The following is a 17,462-nucleotide window of genomic DNA, read 5'->3' on the forward strand; positions in this document are numbered from 1 at the left end:
ATACCAGGAAGTAAATGGAGGGGTATGACTGTGTAACAGATTTCACAGAAATGATTTTGAAAATGCATTAAAAAACTCTCTCACTGCCCTCAAGTCAATGCTGACTCTTAGTGACCCCCTGTGGTTTTCTGAGACTGTGTTTACGGGCGTAGAAAGCCCAGCCTTTCTCCCTTGGAGCTACTGGTGGGTTTGAACTGCTGACCATACAGATAGCAGCCCAACATGTAACCACACCACCACCAGGGCTCCATAATGAATATGCATTAGAGCAGGGTTATGAGTCTTGATAGGATATGGCTTATTGGACCCCTTCTTTTCAAATGCCTTTCTGGTTGGTCTGGTGAGTCTTTCTGGGGATTTTTAGTCCTCTGACCATAGTACTTTTGTCCCAAGGTGACCTGAAGGTTATGACTGTCTAGCTTGGCCAGTCAGGTCTGGTCATAACCAATACTTGCTTGTTGTAATAAGATACTTTCCCTGGGGTAAAGGGAGCTCAAATGAGGCAGTTTATCAGGAAGTAATGTACAGGTTAATTATGGGTAATGTATTAAGTCATTCCAACATCCTGTGACAACATCTCATGTCCTAAGGGTAGATCTCTTGAGCAGGCTGTGGAATTTGCAATGCTAAACAGGGCTAAGCGGGTTCAAAGTGATCTCATTTCTTCCTGTCTTCTTTTAACAGGGCTCAGATTTCAGTTCTTAGCTGAAAAGGACTTTGGTCTGAAATCGGTCAGGAAGGAGGAGGGATGGCCAGCATTCTGGTGGGAGCGTCATTTGTAAAATGAACTTGTAATCTAGAAGATGTAAAGTTAACAAAAAATAAAAATAATACGACAACTACTATTGGACCTAACAGAAGAGCAACCAGACAAATGCAGACAGGGTGCATTTAATGGCACTCCATATATATGGAAATATCTTTTTGTTGAATTCGTATTGTCCATTGGCCAACTACATTATTTGTTCCAGGGGAGAAAAACCAAAACCCCAGAGCGAACTCACCACACCAAGTGGATGCCGACTCCCAGTGACCCTGTGGGGAGGGGAGAACTGGCCCTGTGAGTTTCCCAGGCTGTGACTCTTCACATGAGGCGAAAGCCCCATTTTTTCTCCTGCTAGGGGGAGAAAAGAGAGCCTACATTCAAATGAAACTTATGGAGATACATTATTAAATCTTAAACAAGACAAAGACAGACGAGAGGGACTATCGGCACAAGGCCCTGATAGTGTGCAAAGATTCACAGAAATGTGACTACCGAAAACATACAGAACAAGATCGTTAATGCTAGGAAAATTTTGCTGAAGATCATCCAGCAACAGTTACAGGAGTACATTGACAGGGAGCTGCCAGAAAGTCAGGCTGGATTCAGGAGAGGACGTGGATCAAGGGAAGTCATTACTGATGTCAGAAGGATCGTGGCTGAAAGCAGAGAAAACCAGAAAGATGTTTTATGCTTTATTGACTATGCCAAGGCATTTGACTGTGTGGCTCATGACCAACTCTGGATAGCTTTGAGAAGGATAGGAATTCCAGAACACTTCATTGTGCTCCTGTGGACCATGTCCTTGGATCGAGAGGCAGGTGTGCCAACAGAACAAGGGCATCTTGCATGATTTAAAGTCAAGAAAGGTGGGCATCGGGGTTGTATCCTCTCACCATACTGATTCAATCTGTATGCAGAACAAATCATCAGAAGCTCGATTATATGATGAAGAATGGGTATCAAGATAGGAGGAAGAATAAAATGATTAGAAAAAAAAAGACAAGCGAGAAGGGCTCAAGTAGAAATCAGGTGTTTTGAGCATGATGATGGCAACATATGTACGAATGTGCTGGACGCAATTGATGTATGGATGGATTGTGAAAAGAGTTGTCTGAGCCCCTAATAAAATGATTTTTTAAAAAAATAAGATAGGAAGGCTTATTAACAATCTGTGATACGCAGAAGCCACAACCTCGGTGGCTGAAAGTGAGGTGGACTTGAAGCATTTGTTGAAGATCAAGGATTGTAGCCTTCAGTATGGTGCAGCTCAATATAAAGAAAACAAAAATCCTCACAACTGCACCAATCAGTAAACATAAGGAGGAATGGGAAGAGTAATATTACATTGTGGGAATTTCAATCAATGTCATAAAACCTGTATAAGGTGTTGAATGGAAAATCAATAAACCAAATCATAAAAGTTTTAAAAGGTGATTTATGAAAATATGGGGGAAAAGATTAGCCAGTGACTGATCTTATATATTTCTCCCTCATCTTTTCTTTAATAAGCTTAATATATCTAGCTTCTTCTAATCATTTGTCTTTTCGAAAATCAAAATGGTCTCAAGTGCATGTTGAATCACTGCTCAGAATAAGCTTTATGTTCAAATTTCACTCAGCTTTGATTTTTTTAATAATTAAAAAGTTTATTAGCTAAAGAAAAAAAATGTAATTCCTCAAAAGTCAATTCTCATGAAGTTCCCTGTAAAACAGTAAACTTACAGAAAATGTCTTTCTGGTGAACAAAAAAAAAAAAACCCACTATTATTTTGGTCCAAGATATGTTGGGTTGTTTCTTCCTTCTTCAAATGAAAGTCAGATGAATGTAGCCGAATCTGTGAATGAGTGTACTCGCCCCTGATGTGCAACATAAACACAAAAGCGATGAACAGAAGACTCATAACCAATAGAGGAACAGGGTCAACTCTGAGCCCTGGTGAATCTTCAGTGTAGAAGCACCACCTCCCCCGTGTGCCGGCTGAGGCCGTGTGGCCTGAACTCGGTGTTCTGCATTTCTCCTCTGCCTGACGGTGGATCCGGCCACCCGGGCGGCCACTGCTTTGCTGGGAGAGCGTCCAGAGGAGCCCATGTTAGTGCCACTGGGGGCCAGACCAGGCATGCTGGAAACTACAGGATGGCAGTAGGCTGAAGCGGAGCTTTGATTTTTAACACATGTGATGTGAGGTAGGATCAAGCTGGGCTTCGAAAAGTTCGTGGAACATTTTCATTATCTTCTAATCCTATTTTTGCTTAAACTTTTTAAAGCCCTTACACATATGTAAGTAAACAAGTATTGCTACAAAAATCATAGAAACCATAAAGAAAAATAAAAAGAAAAATATCAAAACGGGAAAACTATTGGCATCCCCTCCACTTAGGTCTGTCTGTAATCTTCTGAAAGCGGGGCTTCCATCTCTTTAACCCTTCCCTGAGGAATTCTGTGTTCTTCCATTTACACCACATCCAAACGATGTCCTTCCAGGACTCCCAATTGTATTCCTGGTATGAGTTTGAGGGGAATTAAAGAAGCCTGAAAGAGCAAGATCAGGGCTGTAGGGTGGGTGGAGTAAAGGTTCCCAGGAAAACTCTCGTAGGACAGCCTTTTCGACCCTCAGAGAAGGAGCAGGGATGTTTCATAATGGAAAAGTTCCTGGGCCAAATTTCCTGACATTTTCCTGAAGTTTTCAGTTTTATGAAAACTTGTAAGCTCTTGTGATTGTCCCGTGTTCTTTGAGAGAATCTATCATGCTTACCCCTTTGACATCTGTGTTAGTATAGGTAGACTAGAAAAACAAATGCAGGGAGACACGTGGATAAGAAAGAGCTTTATATAAAAGAGCAATTATATATTGACAAATATTCCAGCCCAGTCCAGATCAAGTCCATAAGTTTGATATTAGACCATATGTCTGATACCAATCTATAAAGTCCTCTCCAGACTCCTGTAACACATGCAATGACGCTGAATGCAGATCACAGGCCAGTGGGTAGCAAGTCTTGTGGATCCAGTGACAGTGGAAGCATCTCAAGAATGGCAGCGGTTTCCATGTAGCCCCACCAGCTCCAGGACTCTAGCTCCATGTGTCTTGTCAGCAGGAAGATGAATAGTCTGTGTGTCCTACCTCCAGGGATAGAGGTAGGAGTTCCCAGAATCCTCAGGAGAAGGCCATGCCCACATAGAGGCCTGATTGACAGGCTAGACTCCACCCCTTCACAAGTTGACAGATTATGTAACTGCCACAACATCTTCCAAAGCAGTCATCATACCCTCTGAGCTGGCTCTCTGCTTTAAATATCACTGGTCCAGCAGATCCCATCAGAAGCCACTGTGCTGATTGGACCTTGCTCTCTCAATGGTATTGTAAATCTAAGATTCATCTGCAGTTAAAATTCCTTTCATAAAATAATCTTCATTAGAAATTTTAGACTTTATTCTTTTCTAATATTAGTCACAGAGATGGCAGTTTTCACTATAATTATGATTACAGTATGCTGCAAATTCTTGTTTTTAGATGCTGTTAAGTCAGTTCTAACTCATAGCGACCCTATGTACAACAGAGTGAGTCACTATCCGGTCTTAACAATTGTTATGTTTGAGCCCATAGCCACTGTGTCAATCCATCTCATCGAGGGTCTTTCTCTTTTTCACTCTTCTTTTCCAAGCATGATGTTCTTCAGGGACTCTTCTCTCCTAATAACATGTCCAAAGTATGAGTAACCATGTGCGGTAGTTATATAATCTGTTGTCAATTTGAGAGGATTAAGAATGAAGGGGTGGAGTTTAGCCTGTCAACCAAGTTGCAGCTTGATGACCTCATTTGGAGGTGCTAAGGAGATAAACAGCTCGCTGGAGGCAGGACACAGGCTGACTCCCTGCGAGATATTTCTGAGAGCTACACTGATGCCGCCAGAGCCCTGGGAGCTGAAGGAGCCATGCAGAGACCCCTGTCAGGGCTGAGAAGCTTACAACGCCACTGGATCCACAAGACTTCCCACCCACTGGCCTGTGATCTTCCTGCATTCGGCATCATTATATGTGTTTCGTGAGTCTGAAGAGGACTTTATAGATTGGTATCAGACATATGGGTTAATCTCAGACTTAATGGACTTGATCTGGACTGGCCTGGGATGTTTTCTCAATATTCAACTGCTCTAAATAGTCAAGTTATCTTTGTGTTTTTTATTTTAAAATTAAGGTTCTTGATTTTTTTCCCCCTTTATTACTGATTTTTGACTTAACTGTATTGTGTTGATAGATATTCTATTTTGATGAGCCCTTTCTAAACCATCTTATTTGTTCACCAGCTCTATACTAGGGATTCCTAAAATTTACCTCTCTCCTAGCCCAACAGCCTATTGTATAAATCCCTATATATTTTTGTCACCTTAATTTCAACAGGGACAAAATGTAACTTATGTTTAATCCTCTTCCCTAACTCATTTATATTCTACTGTCCCTCTCTCAATATATAGCACAATAGTGCATATGGTTGTATAAACACGATAATTGAGAGTTGTCCTTGAATTATTTTTTCCACCCACACAACCTGTATCCATTCTGCCTCGTTAATAACATCGCATTGATACATTTTCTACACCCCCATTACCACTAGCAGCTTAGATCAAGGTTTCTTATTGCACATAAGCTATGATTTGTCTTCCAGTATTAGCCATTTCAAACTTTCTCATAATGCTTTCTGAATACTGTTTTTAAAATACAAAAACAATAAACATGTATTTTCCTGTATTTCCAAGGCAATCCATTCTCTACTGAAAAAGGGGTTCCTTGTTAGTTGTTGTTTCTATTTCTGACCCCAAGGTATCACTACTGAAGTTTCCTCATAATCATCTTCTCAATACACCAAACAGGCTCCTTTCCTTTATCTAGAATGAACTGTTTGCAAGTCCCTGAATTGACCGTGCTTTTCCCCCAATTTTACTTTTGTATTTTTGCTCATTTTGCTCCATTCTGGATAACTCTTTGCCCATCATTTATATATTGCCTTACCTCACACAATCCATGTTTTTCTTCCAAATGTTTATTAGCCTCCTTTTTGTCTTTCAAAGTTATTTTATATTTTATTCAACTCTACATTGTCCTTGCTTAGCACAATGTTGTTGTTGTTGTTGTTATTGTCATTAAGTCAATTCCAATGCCTAGTCATCCCATGTGTGCAAAGGAAAGCTGTGTTCCATATTGTTTCCAAGGCCTTTCAAAAGTACATCTCTGGGCCTGTCTTATTTTTTTTTTAATTGGAGCTCTTATTGTAACAATCCATATTTCAATTAGATCAAGCATAATTGTACAAATGCTACCACCATCCATTTCCATACGTTTTATTTCTTCTTGAACTCTTTGATATCAGCTCCCCTTTATTCCTTCCCTCCCTCACCACCACCCCTGGAAACCATATTATTATACATTATTATTATTTGCCATACCTTATACCACCCAATGTATCTGTTCACCTGCAGGTCTCTTATTCGTTCCCCTTGAGTGGGGTTGTACAGTCATCATTGCTATCAGTTTCCCCTTCCCATACCTTCAGGGAATCATTACTCCCGTTACTGTTTCTGAAAGATTATCTATCTTGGCTTTCATGCATTGTGCACTCTTACACAAATGAACATGTGCAGGTCTAACAAGATTAATGAGGTGAACAAAGACCATGAGAGTAAGGGGAGGAAATCTTAAAGAACTAGAGCATAGTTATGTGTTTCATCAGTGCTATACTGCTCCCTAGATTTATCACCACTTCCATGTGGCCTTTCTGTGAGGACTGTCCAATTATCTTACAGGTGGATTTTCCTCTTTGTTCTTGCTCCTTCACATCAATTTGATTGCTTGGTTTTGAACTTCTCCTACCTATTCCCTCGATACCTCATGATCACACAGGCTGATGTGCTTCTTGAATGTGGGCTTTGTTGATTCCCTGCTTGATTGAAGCTTGTTTAACTTCTAGCCTTTAGAACCCCAGACAATATATCTTTTTAATAGCCTGACACCATCACCACATGTGTTTATGTGCCCATTTTGTCTTCAGCAATCATGTTGGGAAGGTGATTATCATACGTACAGTGCCACATTATTAGAATAAATTGTTCTTATACTGAGGTAAGATTTAAGTAGAGACTCTGGGCCTGTCTTTTGAAGCACCTTAGGATTTGTTTGAACTACTTTCATTCAGTAACTGAGTAATTCACACTCTGCACCACCTCGGGACTCTTGACTCCCACGATATCTGGCACATAATCAGCCTATAAATCAGTGGTCCTCAACCTTTGTAATGCCACCACCCTTTAATATAGTTCCTCATGCTGTGGTGACCCCAAACCATAGAATTATTTTTGTTGCTGCTTCATAACTGTTTATTTTGCTACTGTTATGAATCGTAATGTTATGAGTTATGTTATCATAATGAATCATAATATATTCATCATAATGTAAATATCTTATATGCAGGATGTATTTTCATTGTGACAAATTGAACATAATTAAAGCATAGTGATTAATCACAAAAATTATATGTAATTCTATATTTTGAAATACTTATTTCTAATTACAAATATGAAATTTTGTCTTGAAGCATGGTGTAGCATGAGTAACAGTCTTAATATAACAACAGTAAACTACATTGCTACATTTTGTGACAGTATGCGTAAAAAGCCAAGGTCAATGCGAAGGTTGAGATAGAAGAGGGGTGTCTCAGTTCCTAAGTCCATCAGAAATATGTGTTTTCCAATGGTCTTAGGCAGCCCCTGTGAAAGGGTCATTCGACCCCCGAAGGGGTTTTGACCCACAGGTTGAGAACCACTGCTGTAAATGTATCTGGTTCTTAAGTTAGAGGATTTAAAAAGAGCATGTTTTAATATGCACACACACAAATAACTCATAGTAAAATAGATTCATGAATGTCAAAATCTTTTATTATGTTTTTTTGTCTCACAAAATGTACAAAACTAGGTGTTTAATGAAAACTCTATGTTGCATATGATCAATATCATTTAAAACAACTTTCTATTTATATTCTCCCATCCCCAATTGTGACCATGTCACGCTGAATAGGATTATAGTATTACAAGCATCAGTGTCGTTTGAAGATGTGACTGTAGACTTCAGCAGGAAGGAGTGGAATCTGCTCAGAGATGCCTGTACTAGGATGTAGTGCTGGAGAACTACAGCCTCCTTCTCTCTGTGGGTAAGTACAGCCACCGGATGACTTTGCAAAGCGCTTCCGTGAGGATTTTTCCATTCTCAGCTGCTGAGCATTGAGCAGGACATCTGAAGTGCGTGATGATGGTGTTGCCCTTGATTTGTCTGAGATCCTTTAGTACTCTGCCTTTTAGAAAACATTTTACTGGGAATTGGGTGAAGGTTTACAGAGCAGATCTGCTTTCCATTCAAAAGTTCATAGATATTTTGTCTCATTTCGTTGACTGCAATCCACAAAATGAAATCTCACTTATCTTGATTCCTCCCTGTGTTTCTGGTTTCCATGCCTCCCCCTTTCCTAACCCTTCTGAACTCTGTCCTTGAGTAAATGCTGCCCATTTGATCTCAAATGGTTGATTATTCTAAGGCGCGCATACCTCACTGGTATTATTGTTCCCCTACAGACCAGCTGGTTGGTTCAAAATTTACCTGTGGGGGTGAGTTCATTTCCAGCCGTGTAGGGTGACTAAAGAGCCACAGCCTCAAGGAAGCACCGGTTTCTATCCAACCCACAGGCTTGAGCTCTCTCTCATGATTTTGAGTTTTGTTCCACCTTTTTCTCCTACTGTATTCAGGGTCTCCAAATAAGGTCCCCTTCAGAGCAGTTGATAATGGGAGTCAGACACCAGCTAATGTTTCTGGTCCTAGGTTCATGAAGACTGGTATCTGTAAGGTCCATTAGGCCATTGGACTAATTGTTTCCATGAGTCTTTGATTTTCATAACTCTTCTGTCCCTGGAGAGGGAGAGAGATCAGTCATTGTTCTTTAGATAGTCACACACAAGCTTGTTAGGATTCTAGTTCTACTTACCAAAGTAGGATGTAGGATATTGTTTTGTGAGTTATGTTATGCCAATTGACCCTGAGACTACGGCTCTAAGTCCTCAGACCTAGCAACTAATTCCCTCAAGGTGTTTGGTTATGACTAAGAAGTTTTCATAATTCTGCCCCCTGTATGCTCCACCACATTCGTGGCTATGTTTACAGTAAAGCTTCCTAGCCATGTCCAAGTACCCTCGGTCTTCAGTGTACTCCCACTCTCCCTCCCATACTCCCTCAGCCTGCATGTCTATTCATGCATCTACTTGGAGATGACTGTCATTGCAATACCATTGTATATTGCCTTCCCCTTGCCGCCCAAGTGAATGTGCATACTCTCCAGCCAGTAACTTGCCTTCACTTCCCCTCCCACCCTAGTGACCATTAAAGCAGGTTTCTTTTAGTGTGAAAACTTTTTCATGGCTTTTCACAATAGTAGTATCCTATAACATTTACCCTCTTATGATTTCCTCCAGCATAATATTCTTCAGGTTTCATCCTTGTTTCATGGACTCACTTTTATTCTCTAACGTGTGTATGTGTCATAGTTTATCTATTCTTCCACTAATGGCCTGAGTTAGTTTATTGTGCCAACCTGGCCAATAAACACATGTGGGGTTAATTGAAGGGCGGAGAGCTAAATAGCTCGGTAAGTCTCGCCTTTCGAGTTCTCGGGTCTCTTGCTTTCTGATGGTCGGACCAGGGTGCAGCTGTCTTAGCAGTTCCCTGCTTCACCTGGCAAGGCCCACTTCCTGCAAGCCACCCCCAAGGGGAAGCCACATGGACCTACCGCGATGCAGCCCTGGGTGCTGGAGCAGCTGTGTGGAGACCCCTGCCAGTGCCGAGATGCTTACACGTTCACTGATTCAGCTTTCCTCCCGCAGTCGGCATCATAGTGTGTGTTTTGTGAGATGGAAGAAGACTTTGTGGATTGGTGTCAGACATATGGGTTAATGGGTTAAACACTTGTGGGTTTGGGCAGCACTGGGTTAGGATGTTTTCTTGCTATGCACTTAACCTTTATATAAAAACTCTCTCTTACACATATGAGTTTCTGTGGATTTGTTTCTCTAAAGTACCCAGACTAACACATGGCCATTTAGGTCGTTTACATCCTTGTGTTATTATGAATAATGCTTTAATGAACGTGAATGTGCATATATATTCGTATCTCAACTCTTCTTTCTCTAGTACAGGGGTGGGGGACCAATTTTATGCCAACGGCCATTTAGGTATTTATAATAGCACTCACGGGCCACACTCTGTCTGATAGCAAGGCTATTCACATCCCTAGTCTATGGTCAGAGGGGAGTCACCAAGGGCTTATCCACATGGGGAGTCTGCACGTTGACTTTGGACTTTCACTGTCATCTATAGCTGTCTCCAGACCAGGTGTTCAGAATTTAAGCTCCACTACCGTTCCCTTTTCTGGTCTTAGATTTTGTTATTTATAGTCCTTAGATCACACAGGCTAGTATGCTTCCATGTGGACTTAGCTGGCATAGCTGGGCACAATATTGATACTATGTCCTATGTTAATAGGATACAGAGTTGCCAAACCTGAGACTATCTTCAAGTTGGAGCAAGAGGAGGAGCCGTGAACGCTGGAATGGGAACCTGCACATCAGAACTGTTCAGATAAGTGAGTGAGTGTCCAGGTAAGTAGAAGAGATGGAAGTAAATCCCACTCTTTCCAGGAGAGGAAATGCTCTGAAGATAACCCATAACAAAGATTGTAAACGTTTGGAGTTGCTTGCAGATAGTTGACATTAGCCCCTCAGATACGTAATTGTGCATAACCCTGACTGTCTTGGTTTCTAGATTTCTGTATTAGAAATACTACCGGAAGTTGGCTTTAAAGAAAAGAAATTTATTATTACACTGTTCAGGAGATTAGAGGTCTGAAGTTAGGGCCGCCTTGGCTTAGTTTGTTCACAGAAAATATACAAACCTCTTATCCAGTGTCCAATTGTATGTTCATCATTTCCATTTAAAAATCTCTTAGGAAACACATTTTATATCCACATTTCTAGCAACATCTATTCATGGTAATGGTGGCTTTCCCCTACAGATCTTCTTTCTAAGCCTTCATCAGGATTGCCCTTAATGACCATAATTCTATCAACAGTCTTGCAAAGCAATCTAGGTTCTTACATCAAAATTCCTCCAGTCTGTACCCATTACCCAATTCCTACTTCCACATTTTAGTTATTTGTTATAGCAGCACCCCCATTTCTTGTTACTACATTGTGTCTTTGTTTGCTAATGATGCTGTAACAAGTACTATGAGTGGGTGGCTTTAAAGAGCATACCAGTAATTTATTTTCAAAGAAGTCCAAATTCAGGATGCGTCCTTTGTAAGATAGCCTCATCTTTCTCCCAAAGCGTAGCGGGTGGGTTTAAACTGTTGACTTGAAGTCGGCAGTCCAGCACGGGAGCAAGCACAGATAAGGAAGATAAATCCCACATGAAGCTCACCTAGGACATGCAGAAGCTCAGGCAAAGATCTTCTTCCAGAGTCAACAGAAAGAGTGCCTTCCTCTATAGCTATTGGCTGCTCCTTAGGAGAAAGAGGAGGTTATCCGCTCCCCCAAAGATTTATAGCCTCTATGAGACTGAATTGACTTGATGACAGTAAGTTTGGAGTTTTAAATAAGTGATCAAAGGGCAAGCCACTCTGCTGTCAGCCTCACCCAAAGACACTCAGCTCCAGCTCCAGCTCCGTGGCTCAGCAAACTCAACTTCCCGAGTTCAGTGCCCAGGGGCACCCCATTCCACAAGCCAGCTTCCTCCTCAAAAGCACTCAGCTTTCTTTGTCTGGTAGGCTGGGAAGCCCACAGCTGTCTCCTGCCCTGGCTCCTGGTTCTGCTGCTGCTGCTCCTCTGGTGTCAAAGCTGTCTTCTGGATCAAGGAGGTTCTCTGGGTCCAGAGGACACGTGCCTTTCCTGGCTCTTGCTGGTAGTGAAATCCACCCTCTTGCTAATGAGATGGCTTCATTTATACACAACAGGATGGTAGTCACAATGAATCCTGTTAATAAGCACTCAACTGAATCCCATCAGTATCTTTCCTTACCTTCTTAACCAAACCCATTAGGAAAAGGTGGGACTTACAAAGACGATGCATAGAAGAGCCATATTAAACAGGTCACTGTCCTACAGTTACATACAACACAATCACTATCTCTAAGTCATGCCTGCATCTGTATAGTTTCTAGAACCTCTGTACAACTCCATTTTTAATGTTTTTCCTTAATGTTTACCCTATCTAGCAACACCAACAACAAACTGCCCTTGAATCAATTCACAGTAACCCTATGTGATAGTCTTTCCTCTGTGCTCTAATTACACAATACATTGTTGACTTTATGATCGGACTTCATCTGTTCCATTAATTACTTCAGCCCATGGGCCTCTTTCCTTTGTCTTGTTATCCATTCCACAAAAACAGAGTAAAACACAGACTTTTGGATTGTGTGGTAACTGAGGATTGTATCTCTATTTTAAAAAGAAGTCCCTGTACGAGAGTCCCCAATAAAATGATTTAAAAGAAGTCCCTACTATTAAGAACCTGTTTCCTATTGTATAATTCAGAGTCTGATCAGGAGAGGGATCCCAGACAGTAATTTGAACAGGAAAGTTAATATAAAGAAGTATTAGGAACAACAACAACAAAGAAATACAAGGAAGAAAAAAAGAAATACTGGCTAAAAGGAAATTGGGTATGGAGAGATAACTAAAAATAAAAAGGATTCTAAAAGATAGTTTTAAAGCAGATATAAGGAACAACCAAGAACCCTAGAGATGTGATAGAGCAGCTGAAGAAGGAAGGGGGGTGGGCCTTGACTCTGCAGGGCAGAGAGCCAGCATTGTCAGGAGAGCACAGCCGTGGCTCATGGCATGACTTGCTTGTAAAACCTGCTGAAATTCTTCCCTCTGGGGTGCCAGAGAACACTGGGCATGAGAACGTGTCTCACTTGAGGTGATCTGCTACAGATTCTCTGTGGTGGCATGTTGGGGTAAGCTACTGGGTACGACTAGCTGCCATGCATTTCAGGAGCCTGGAACTGGAGAAGCTGCTTTTGCTTGGGTGCTTAGGAAGTGTATGAGTTGCAAGACCTGGGTGCTAGAGAAGTGGCTCACACTGCAAAAGCTTAGTTCAAGAGAAGCCACCTGCCCGGAAGGAACCTGGTTCTGGAGAAGCTACCCATGCTGAAAGAGTCTACCAACTGAGCCCATCAGAACCAGGAAACAAAACTCCTCCCTCCTGCTGGTGTCTCCCTGGCCCTCTAACACTGCACCATCTGGCAAAAGAACAAATACAATTTTAAACAGCCCAGATCCATTTTTGTAAAGCAAGCAAGGAAGGGTGAATGAATTTGAAGTTTAAAATAACTGGCACTTAATCTTTGATGCTCCTAAGCCCTGGTGATGTACTGGCTATGCATTGGGCTGCTAGCTACAAAGTTAGCAGTGCAAAATCACTGGCCGCTCCTCGGGAGAAAGATGAAGGTCTCTACTTCCGTCAGGATTTGCAGTCTCCCAAACCCGTAGATGCAGTTTTACTCTGCCTGTAGGATGGTTATGAATCAAAATCAACTGGATAGCAGTGAGGTTTTGTTTGTTCTTGAGGAGAATGAAGAAAGGAGACATTTAGTAAGTGTAAATTTATTGTATTTGTGAAGATAAGCAAAAGAGGGTAGTTTGCTCTATTTCAGGATTTTTTTTTTTAAGTGTCAGCTCAGAGTAAATCAAAGGACCATAAATTGTATTTGGAAAGGATCGGCAACTGCATGATATGTTAACATCATCCTCTGTGTATTAGTTCTGTTTGAATGCAGAGTTGTGCCAAATTAAATATTAATATGCATGGCACACTGCTTTCAGGTTCATCGTAAATGGCCAGCACTTAAAACCCACTAGCTGCTCCGTGAAAGAAAGAGAAAACTATTGACTCCTGTCTACTACTACAGTCTTGGCAACCCAAATGGGAAGTTCTACTTTGCCCTAGAGCAGCAGTTCTCAACCTGTGGGTCGAGACCCCTTTGGGGGTCGAAAGACCCTTTCACGGGTGTCGCCCGATTCATAACAGTAGCAAAATGACAGTGATGAAGTAGCAGCGAAAATAATTTTATAGTTGGGGGGGGGTCATCACCCCATGAGGACTGCATAAAAGGGTCACGGCCTTAGGAAGGTTGGGAACCGCTGTCCTGTAGGGTTGCTATGAGTCAGAATGGACTCAGTGGCAGTGGGCAGTGGTGTACTGAGATTAAAGTTAATGTCTAGAAGGAGAATATGTTTTGTATAGAGAAGCGAAAACACAGCTTAGTATTGAAATGTCTCCTCTCTCATAAAGACTCTGAGGCGAATGGGTCCAATGAAGTCCACTCTGATGAGGGCTCATTCAGGAACCAGACTCCAGGCCATTCCCTGCTAATCAGGGATGATTTCCACACTGTGTGGTGGGTCAAGGGGGAAGAGGGCACGGAGGAGGTTGCCTACTGCCTTCAGGCTCTGGCCCAGAAGTGACATACATCACTTGTGCGCGTATCCCATTGACGGGAGCTTAATGTGAGGCTGGTCACTATAATAAAGCTGGAGAGCCAAGTGCCTGGCTACAATGTGAAACTATGGTTGAAGAGGAGACTAAAGTTTGTGGATGATTTGCAGTTCACCACAGATAATGTTCACTCTCCTGTTTTAGACACCTTGTTACAAGCGTGTATACACAGGCCCAAGCCAAAACTACAGCGGGCTACAAGAGTTTCAGTACAAACATACGTGTATTGTTGGTCTTTGTGGGATTGACTAACATTGCAACAATTTTCCTGTAGATATGAAGGAATTGGTGTTTCAAGCATACACATTTAATGCTGGTGCTCACCGTGGTCAAAAGGGGAAAAAGAGGTTAGTTTTAGGATTAATATGTATTAAGGACATAATCGTATCTTCTGGAAATATTTTTTCCAATGCTAGGCTTCCCCTTAACAGCGTTTCTGATTCTTCTACTCATCCTACATAAGTGGAGCTGGGTTCCCAGAGTACAAATTCCATCTGTCCCACATATTTTGTCATGGTATCTTCAGAGACCCTTCTCTCTACCTCTGTTTCCTCATCCATAGAACCCAGTGAATAACAGTGCCTTCCTGAGAGAGTTGTAGCGAGGACTAGGTTAGCTGGGTGGATCCCTCCTCTCTTCCTTAGGTCAGATACTTCGTGGCTAGGCTACAATAGCCTATCCTTAATCTGGCAGGAAACAAGGGGAACGGGCACAAAGGACAAGGTCTGGGTTTGATCTGGGCACAGAGCTTCCAGACTCCCGGAGAGTTTGCCCTCCGGAGAGCTGATGTTCACGCTCTCCACAGGAAAGCTCCTTGGGGCCCCATCATCCAGCACCTTTAATGACCTCACCACTTGTCTTCCTGAGGCTCGGGCATCAGTCCCCAGGGTTCCTATTGGTTGGTTCTTCCCACATTCATTGGCCTCCGGTGTGGTCTTGCTCTCAGGAACCAAGCTTAAAGACCAAATTAGTTACTGCAAAGGGATCACACCACAGTGAACAACCCCAAAATAACAAGCCCACCTATAGAGCACACACAGCTTGCATATAATGCACATATTATATGCATAAAAATACAGTAAATATTTACAAGAGAAATAATATCAACACTACTCAAAATCCTTCAGAAAAATCCTATGACGCCAGTATTACCCTGAGCACTAAAGCCAGAAAACATATCTCAAGAAAAAAAAATAAAATGATTTTAAAACAAACATAAGGGAAAAACATATCAGTTTCTCCAGAGATGCTTGGCTGCTTCAACTCAAAAGATTAGACAGCAATCTTGGGGGACAGTGAGTAGAAGTTACTAGGGGAAGGACAATTCAGACAAGGAGGAGGAGAATGGTTGCACAATTCAAACAATGTAATCCTACAATAAACAGCCACGGGAAAGGACTTCTTCCATCTCCTCTGGCTACTGTAGTGCTAGGAGGCAGGGGTCAGCCAAGGCCCCACGGTCCATCCTTTACCAATTCCGACACCAACCACTCCTCTCAAGCCACTCTACAGCTCTACTGGGTTCAACAATTCTGGCAGTGGCCACACCGAACTCACAGACAAGCCACAGTTAAGAGGTTTTATTTAGGGATGTTAATAGGTTACCACATCAGGATCAGCAAAAAGTAAGGATACCATCATTGGTCTCCTCAGCCAGCAGCCAAGTCCTGCTCTCTCGCTCTCTCAATTTTCAGCATCTCAGTCACACGAGCCCTTGGTCTTTGCTTCCATGGACCGGGAAGGCAGCCTGCCTGCCATTCTGTCCCACAGTTCCACAGTCTCAGGCTAGACGAGGAGAAAGGAGCCCATAATCTCGGTGCTGCTCCTCTGAGGTTTCATGCACAGCCTGGGAAGCCTCTGGTCTTGGATGTACTCTGTCCAAGGTCCAAGGTCCTATCGGTCGTCTCTCTGCTGCTGCTTCAAAGAGCGCTCATCCTTGTAGCCAGGTGAGTGGTAACCAACACAGACCAATCCCCTCTCTTAACTTTGCATGTGTCTTGTTTACACCAAAAAAAAAAAAAAATAGACAAACCAAATCCACTGCCATTGAGTCAATGCTGACTCATAGTGACACCCTGTGGGTTTCTGAGACTAACTATTTACGGGAGTAGAAAGCCCAGTCTTCCTTCCATGGAGCTCCTGCTGGTTTCGAACTGCCAATGATGCCAATCACAGCCCAACCACGACACCATCAGGACTCCTCCTATTTACACAGTCTCACCCAATCATTTGGTAAGAGTTACAAAGACGGGTAAAAGTTATATTAAGAAATTTCCCCACACCACAAATCCATGTCACAGATATGATACTGGTATGGGGATAAAGAGACTGATGGAACAAAAGAGTGAATCCGTCTAGAAATAAACCACCGCAATTATGGTAAATGTATTTTTTACAAACGTGTGTAGGCAATTCAATGAGGGGAAAATAGTCTATGACATTTGGTGAGTGGGTAATTGAATATCCACAAGCAAAAAGATGAATTTAGATTTTCATATGATAAAATTAATTAAAAATGGGTCATACACTTAAATATGGGAACAAAAACTATGAACGTTTTAGAAGAAAAAAAAGTAAGTTTTAGAAGAAAATCTTCAGATCTTGAGTTAGGCAATGAGTTATTAGAAAACGATGAGCACTAGCCCTAAAGAAAAAACTCCTAAATTGAATGTCAATAAAACTAAGAAGAGTTGCAGCTCAAAAACTATCATTAAAAAAACTGAAGAAACAGACTTGGAGAAAACACTTGTAATTCATGTAGCTGATAAGGAATTTGCATCCAGAATGTATAAATAACTCTTAACAAATCAATAAGAACACAACCAAGCTTTTAAAATGGACAGAAGACCTAAAGAGACATTTCATCAAAGAAGATATATTGATAAACACAGGAAAAAGATGCTCAACATCATTATTCATTAGAGGCATTCTAATTAAAAACAATGAGAAATGCCCCTTCACATCTACTAAGATGGCTATGGTTTTTAAAAAAAAAAAAAAAAAAGCAATTATGTTAGCAAGGATGTAGAGAATTAGGGACCCTAATACATTCATAATGTGAATATAAATTTGTAGAGCCATTTGGGAAATCTTTGTTTCTTAAAA

At 41.6% G+C, this 17,462-nt stretch overlaps 1 pseudogene; it reads right to left on the minus strand.

The window, feature by feature from the left end:
* Positions 1 to 2,484: 2,484 nt before the first annotated feature.
* Positions 2,485 to 2,885, minus strand: LOC115868992 (annotated as a pseudogene).
* Positions 2,886 to 17,462: the final 14,577 nt, after the last annotated feature.

Source organism: Echinops telfairi, unplaced genomic scaffold (assembly GCF_000313985.2).
Source record: "Echinops telfairi isolate 266 unplaced genomic scaffold, ASM31398v2 ScPeMD7_19;HRSCAF=73, whole genome shotgun sequence".
NCBI classification, from domain to species: Eukaryota; Metazoa; Chordata; class Mammalia; order Afrosoricida; family Tenrecidae; genus Echinops; species Echinops telfairi.